Source organism: Prionailurus bengalensis, chromosome C2, assembly GCF_016509475.1.
Source record: "Prionailurus bengalensis isolate Pbe53 chromosome C2, Fcat_Pben_1.1_paternal_pri, whole genome shotgun sequence".
Classification (NCBI taxonomy): Eukaryota; Metazoa; Chordata; class Mammalia; order Carnivora; family Felidae; genus Prionailurus; species Prionailurus bengalensis.
The window spans coordinates 60,257,978-60,266,071 of NC_057350.1; the positions used below are offsets into that span (position 1 = coordinate 60,257,978).

The 8,094-nt window shown below is 39.0% G+C and overlaps 1 protein-coding gene across 7 annotated transcripts in view; it reads right to left on the reverse strand.

The window, feature by feature from the left end:
* SPICE1 (spindle and centriole associated protein 1) overlaps positions 1-2,903 on the reverse strand; it is a 69,142-nt gene extending 66,239 nt beyond the window's left edge. For all 7 annotated transcript variants that reach the window (XR_006299362.1, XR_006299361.1, XM_043594197.1 and 4 more), the window contains exon 1: positions 2,787-2,903. The gene's annotated coding sequence lies outside the window, so the exon portion shown is untranslated. The remainder of the gene's footprint in view (positions 1-2,786) is intronic.
* Positions 2,904-8,094: the final 5,191 nt, after the last annotated feature.

An 8,094-nucleotide genomic window follows, 5' to 3' on the forward strand; every position in this document is an offset into this window, starting at 1 on the left:
TTCAGACAACTGTGGGAAGCCCCGAGCAGAAAGTCAGTATGAAGACCATCACGCCCCCCTCCCAAGCCATACAAGGCATACAGACACAAGGAAATGAATTCTGCCAGCAACCTAAGTGAGGTGAGCCTCAAGGAAGATTTTTCCCAAGTTGGGTTCCAGATGAGAATGCAGACCACCAACACCTTAATCACAACTTTGTGAGACCCTAAGCACGGCACCCTGTCCACAGGAATTGTGAGATAATAAATGAGTATTGTTTTAAGTCACTAAGGGTGTGGTAATTTGTTACACAGCACAGGAGACTAATGTACTGGCCAAGTTCAGCCTGTGTGTGCTAAGATCATAAAGGTAGAACTAAGCTGCTATCCCACCTATGGACTTCCTTCCACCAACAAATTTCATGAAGGAATGAAGGAGAGGCATATTTTGGCACTTTTATGTACTAACCCACAGTTACACATCAAACTTTCAGTGCAAAGGGAACCACCTTTGCACTGAAAAGTGTTCTCCTGAACATCACCAATAAGGATGACCATATTTTTCTTAACCCAGGATTAGACTCTATGGTCTGACAGAGAGATTCTTGTGCTACTCAGAGAAATCAGATTTCATACGGGAACTATAGTTTACATGTTGAAATGTCAGACTGTAGAGATATTCTGACGGTTTGTGGTACTAAGGAGTACAAAATCAGCACAGCCCAGAAAATCTAGGCCTGTTTGGAGAAAATCTAAAATATCAATAGCTTCCTAACAGATAAAATTATTGGTGTTGTCTTACCTTTTAAGCCCTTTCCAACTCTACAGACTCCCACTCCTGGAAGCCCTCCCCTCCCTTGACTTCGATGGCACTCTTCCTCCTGATTTCTCTATTCATCTATCCTTTTCTTTGCAGGCTCTGTTGGCGCCTCCTCAGATACCACATAACCAAGAAGCCTCACCCAGTTGTATCCCAATCCTCTTGTCTTTCCACCGGACACCCTCTCTCTTCATGCAATAATTCTTTTGGGATGACACTGGCAATAAAATAGTAAACAGGTCTAATACGGTGCCAATTCTTATGGAGCTTGTTTGCTAGATCACCAATAGGCAGTTCACCTCTTCCCTCAGTGATCTCACCCACACCCTTAAGCAAAACTACAAATGCACTGGGCAAACCAGCACAAATCAAGGCTCCACACCTTTCCTCAACACACTTCATTTCCAACTGCCTTCTGGGCACATCTTCCAAATATCTCACATACAGTGTAGTCAAAATACAGCTTATCATCCATGCTCCTCCCTCCCCGCCAACCTCTAGTTCTTGATACACAATTGGCGTGCTCCGAACTTAACAGAATTACCATCCTTCTGGTTGCTCCGGTTTAAAACCTTAGCACCATCTTCTGTTCCAATCAGATACCAGATCTATTCATTCTTTCCCTGAAATATGTCTCTCCCCTATCCCCACTTCATTTCTACCACCACTGTTTTTGTCCAAGCTCTCATTTCTCCTAATTGAACTTCCTTTCACCCATTTGCTCATTTCATTATCTGTTATTTCAACAAATATTTTGAAAGCACCTGCCAAGCGCCAGGCACAAGATACAGAAAGAAAGTACAATAGGCTGCACCCTCACAGAGCTTAGGGTTTATCAGAAGACCACAATTAAATGAGTAATTACAATAAATGGGTAACACAGAAAGTAAATTCAGTGTCATGGAAATACCTTACTCTACAAAGTAAGAAAAGACCACTGCATTCCTCTAATTGCCCCCAAAATGTTTAAGCTGAGAGCTAATGTATGAATAAAGCTAGAAGTGGGGGGAAAAATGTTTCCGGTGGCAGAAAAGGCATTTACAAGTGGTTTGAGCAGTTTGACTAACAGATTTGAGGCGAGAGGCTAAAAAGAGGATAAAAAGAAAGGCGGAGGCCAGATCATGGCTTTGTAAGCTACAGTAATTTGGACACTTATCCTAAAGAACCCATAGGAAGTCACTGGAGGAGGATTTTAGATAAGGTAAATTATGATGAGATTTGACTAGTGGAAAACTGATGAAAGGGAAACAAGTCCAAACACTGTCCTTTCAATCAATCCTCTACCCAGATGTAAGAATGCAATATAGCTCTCAGCCCTTTGCTTTCTTCCCCAAAAGATTTTAATGGCTCCCTCCTGCAGAAAGGAATCCAACTCAGCTAGGCACTCGGACCCTCTCCCTGCCTTGTGGCCCATCTGACTTTTCTTTCCAGTCTTTTCTCCTCACATCTCCCAAACATTCAGCTCTCGTCTTCACGAGTAGTTTCACCCATTCTTTACGTTCCGCGCGGAACACCCTTCAGACTTTCACTGCCTTCCTTCCACGCGGTTAACCCACTCATTCAAGTTGCCCCTCATGATACACTCTTTCCCGGCCATCAGTCGACTTAAATGACCCTCCCAGTCCCCAAGTACCCTGGGTAGTCAGTCTGTCTCCTACTAGACTGTAAACTCCTTAAAAGCTACAACAGGGTAGCCCCAACTCTCAGCTCTGCGCACAAGTGCCCGACAGCGGTGCGCACACTCAGGGTACGCGTAAGGGGAGCGTGCCAGACAGCAACACACCCAGACACGCAACCTGACACGCACACACATTAGCAAAACACAGAGTCGCCGTGCGCTTTCCGTAGTAAAGATCCTCCACCCAGACGCCCGGAGCTCTAGGGAACAGAAGGGAGACGCCACCACCGTTCTCCCCGCCCTGTAGCCCGGTCCCTAAGACTCGGTCGGGCTGCAGGCTGAAGGCCTCCGCCACGTCATCGCAACCTGCCTTGCCGTTTCCCGACGGCTGCCTCCACCGCCACTAAAACTTCAGGCTCCAGAACGGCCGGGCCCGCCACAGGTTAACGTAGCCCGCCACTTCCGGAATGTTGCCTAGGCTACCCGAGCGCCGTACTTCCGGTGGGGCCAGAGCGCAGGCGCGTCCCAAAGGCTGGCAGGGAGTGTGGTGGGTGGAGGTAGTTCCTCGTCTGTGTGCTCTGTGCAAGGTTCTGGGCAAAGCTTTCGAGGGTAGGCTTGTAACATTAGCCAGTTTCTCGTGAATTCTCTAAGAGAAAGATGTCGCTCTCTACACGAAGCTTCACATATAATATTGACTTGCTTTCACCTTTTTTTTTTCCAGAAATATTACCGCCTATCAATGTGCCATAGACTAATGCTAGGTCCTGCGGGATCTAAAAATAGGCAAGATCCCTGTCTTCAGAAAGCTTACTGCATAGTAGTAAACAGCTGTCAACAGACACAAATGTAAAATTAGGACTGTGACAAGTGCTAGAAGATACTAACTAGATACGAAATTTATAGGAATATTTGTTGGAATTACTCAGGAAAGCTGAAAAGCATGAGTCAGCTACCAGGAAAGAATAAAACATTCCTGCAGAGGGAGCCACATACGCAAAGCTGTGTGGCAAATGCAATTAAAAAAAAAAAAAAAAAACCAAAAAAACTGGAAGTTCAGTATATCTGGAGATCAGAGAGCAGTGGGAGCTTGTTAGAGAAGCTGACTTAATAGGTTAGCCCCAGGACAGGAAGAGCTGTGTAGGCTATGGTAAGGACTTTACAAAGCATTTTATTTGAAAATGGAGTTAATTTGCTCCAGTAAGACAACTTCGTTTAGTCCCTGGTTTTCTACTGTTAAGACACATCCGTACAGGGATCAGCAAATACATCTTCAGCACCTTCTAGATGCGAAGAACTACCTTGAAACAGTTTCCACTCTGATTGGGGAAATTTTATGTACATATATTGACGGGTCAATCAATCTAATCACTCCCTACAAACATTCTCAACTCCCTGCCCCTCTCTGAATTACTGTAATTCTGGGCAAAACCATAGTTCTGGCCATTGCAAAACTCCTCACTAAGTGCCTGCATCTTTGCAGCTGAAACTGGAAGGAGAAAAACACCCAACATGCTAACTTTAAATTCATGATTACTAATTTTAAGTATGCCCTTAAAGATGCCTGAAGACCATATTAAAGATGCCCCAGTGATTTCTCCCACCTTCCTACAGGACGACTTTATATCTTCTGTCATGGCCAACGTATCTTCCTCTGTCCTCAGTCTTAGCCAGTGACCTTGCTTCCTACTTCATTGATAACACTGAAGCAATCTGAAGAGAATTTCCATAAGCTCCCATTGCTAATTCAGTCCTTCTATCACATCTTTACCCACAAATCTGCCTTCCAGAAGCTCAACAAAACCTAAACAAAAGAAAGATGAAGAACATTACATCAGTATACGTAATAATTAAATTGCTCAGAACCAGTAATAATAATTTTTTTAAAAATGTTTTAAGCAGCCAGAAAGAAACATTACAGAGAAAAATAAGGATAACATTTTATTTCTCATTAGAACTTTGTAAGCAAAAAGACAGCATAGAACATTTAAGTGTATTGAAAGAAAAAAGCTGTTAACCTAGAATTCTTTTCTGTCAAAAATATTTTTTTCAATGAGAATGCTTCCACACATAACTGCTTCCACACATAACTGATACAATTTATCACCAGGAGATCCTCACTATGAGAAATGTTAAAGTAAATACTTGAAGCAGAAGGAAAATAATACCAGATAGAAACCTGAGTCTACATAATGAAGAGCACTAGAAATAACTTTAGGGATAAATATATACAATTATTTTTCTTATTATTTTAATCTCTTTAAAAGTAATTAACTACTTAAATAAATACAATAAAAATGTATTATGAGGTTTATGGTATATGTAAAAGTAAAATGCACAGGAACAATTGCATAAAGGCCAGAGTAGACCAGTGGAAGTCTATTATTGTAAGGTTCTTAAATTATTCCTGACATATATAATATTACTTGCAGGTAGATATAATAAGTTAAAGATGTGCATCATAAACCTAAAGCCATCACTAAAATAATAAAAGAGATATTTATAAAAAAAGACATTACAAAAGAGATACTAAAATTTATTTGATTAATCTAGAAGCAGAAAAAGCACAAAAAAGGAAACAACAGGTTAGAGAAATAGGAAATAAATATCAAGATGATAGATGCATATCAATTATTATATTAAATGTAAATGGTCTAGGGTTGCCTGGGTGGCTCAGTCGATTAAATACCCGACTCTTGATTTCAGTCAGGTCATGAGCACACAGTTTCCGTGAGTTCAAGCCCCACTGCGCCAACATCGTGGAGCCTCCTTGGTATTCTCTCCCTCTGTCCCTCTCTTTCTGTTCCTCCCCCACTCATGCTGTCTCTGTCTCTCTCAAAATAAATAAATAAACTTTAAAAATAAATAAATAGGGGCGCCTGGGTGGCGCAGTCGGTTAAGCGTCCGACTTCAGCCAGGTCACGATCTCGCGGTCCGGGAGTTCGAGCCCCGCGTCGGGCTCTGGGCTGATGGCTCAGAGCCTGGAGCCTGTTTCCAATTCTGTGTCTCCCTCTCTCTCTGCCCCTCCCCGATCATGCTCTGTCTCTCTCTGTCCCAAAAATAAATAAACGTTGAAAAAAAAATTTAAAAAAAAATAATAATAAATAAATAAATATTGCAAATGGTCTAAATACCACTATTAAAAGGCAGAGATGGTCAGATTGTAGTTTTTTTAATTGATGCCTATTAGAAGAAACATACACTAAATATAAAAACGGAAGTTTAAAGCACAAAGATGGAAAAAGATATATCATGTTAACATTAGTTAATTGAAAGTTGGGATGGCTTTATCAGTATTAGATGAACTAGTGTGCAGAGCAAAGAATATTACCAGGGATAAAAAAAGATGATTTCAGTGGTGCCTGGGTGGCTCAGTCGGTTAGGCGGCTGACTTCTGCTCAGGTCATGATCTCGCGGCCTGTGAGTTTGAGCCCTGCATTGGGCTCTGTGCAGACAGCTCAGAGCCTGGAGCCTGTTTCAGATTCTGTGTCTCCCCCTCTCTCTGCCCCTCCCCCACTCTCTCTCTCTCTCTCTCTCTCTCCCAAAAATAAATAAACATTAAAAAAATTTTTTAAAGATGATTTCACAATGGCAAAAAGGACATTCAATCAAAAATATGTAAAAATCCAATATATATATCCTATATATAAAAATCCTATATATATATATATATATATATATATATATCCTAAACATTTATTCACTTAATAAGAGAGCTTCAAAATAAATGCAGCAAAACTGATGGAACTGCATTGTAAAATAAAATATTCATAATTATACTAAAAAATTTCAATGCCCTGTAGTGCCTGGGTGGCTCAGTGGGTTTGGCATTTGACTTCAGCTCAGATCATGGTCTCACAGTTCTTGAGTTCAAGCCCCATATGGGGCTTTGCATGCTGACAATGTGGAGTCTCCTTCAGATTCTCTTTCTCCCTCTCTCTCTGCCCATCCCCCACCCATGCTCACGCTCTCTCTCTCTCTCAAAAATAAACATAAAAAAAAACTTTTTTAATAAATTTCAATGCCCTTCACTGAATAATTTATAATACAAGTAGGCAGAAAACCAGCAAAGTTATAATAGGCTTTACAACACTATCAATCATTTTGACCTGATTGATATTTATAGAACACTACTCTAACAACCAGAAGAATACACATTCCATTCATGTATATACAGAAATTTTAGCATGATGGACAATAATCTGGACCATAAAACAAATTTCAATAAATTCAAAAATATTCAAGTCATACCAGGAATATTCTCTGACTATAATGTAATTAAATTAGAAATCAGTAATATAATGATTCTTGTCAAATCCCTCAAAATTTGGGGAAAAATAATATACTTATTAAAAAGCCATTAGTCAACAAGAAATCAAAACAATGTATTTTGAATTAAATGAAAATGAAATACAGCATATCAAAATTTGTGAAATGTAACTCAAATAGTACTTCAAAAGAAACATATAGCACTAAACGCCTATATTAGAAAAGATCTCAAATCAGTGACCTCAGCTTTTGCCTTCAGAAATTAGATAAATAAAACAAATTAAATCCAAAGTAAGAAGAAAGAAAATAATAAATATTAAAACTGAATCAATAAAATAGAAAGGCCAAAAATAATAAAACTAATGACACTGACAGTTGAATATTTGAGAAGATTAATTAAATAGCTAAACCTCTAAACAAATTAATCAGGAAAATTACCTATAAACTACCAATATCAGAAATGAGAAAGGTGAAATATTCTATGGATGAAAAGAATGTATTTTGAACAACTGTATGGTAATACATTTGATAATATAGATAAAATGAACCACTTTCCTGAAAGACATAAATTACCAAAGCTTTCTCAAAAAAAAAAAATGCATAACCTGAATGAATAGCTCTGTATCTATTAAAGAAATTTAAATTTCAGTTACAAAAAAACCTTCCCACGTAGAAAACTACAGGCCCAGATGGCTTTACTGATGAATTCTACAAACATTTGGGGGGGAAATATCACCAATTCTAAACAAACTATCTCAAAAAAAAAATGGAAAAGGAGGGAATACTTCCCAACTCACACTCTGAGACCACCATTACTCTGATACCTAAACCAGACCATTACAAAAAAGAAAAAGAAAAAAGAAACAAACAAAAGCAAAAAAAACAAAACAAACAAGCGTAAAAAGAAAAACTACACACCAATATCTCTTATGAATATAGATGTAAAAATTCTTAGAAAATTTTTAACAAAACTCTTCTAACAAAATAATTATGCTGAGCGAAAGAAGCCAAACTAAAAAAAAGTACATACTGTGTGGATCCATTCATATAAAACTCTAGAAAATGAAAACTAATATAGTGACAGAAAACAGACCAGCTGTCACTTGGGAATAGAAAGGAAACAAGGAAGGAAGCAGGAGAGAGATATAAAGGAGGAAGGAAACTTTAGAGAGTAATGAATATATAGGTAATGATTTCATGGATATGTATGTATATAACACAGGTGATATGTGTGCTTTAAATATGTGAAGTTATACTAAGAAATATGTCAGTTATACTAAGAAAGCTGTTTATATAGCTTTCTCTGGGTGGTCCAAATGTGAGCCAAATGTATTCCCCAAACCATAAGATATCCTGCTTCTACTTAGTCTACCTCCAGCTTCCCCATTCCAACTTCGAATCAATGTTTTTGA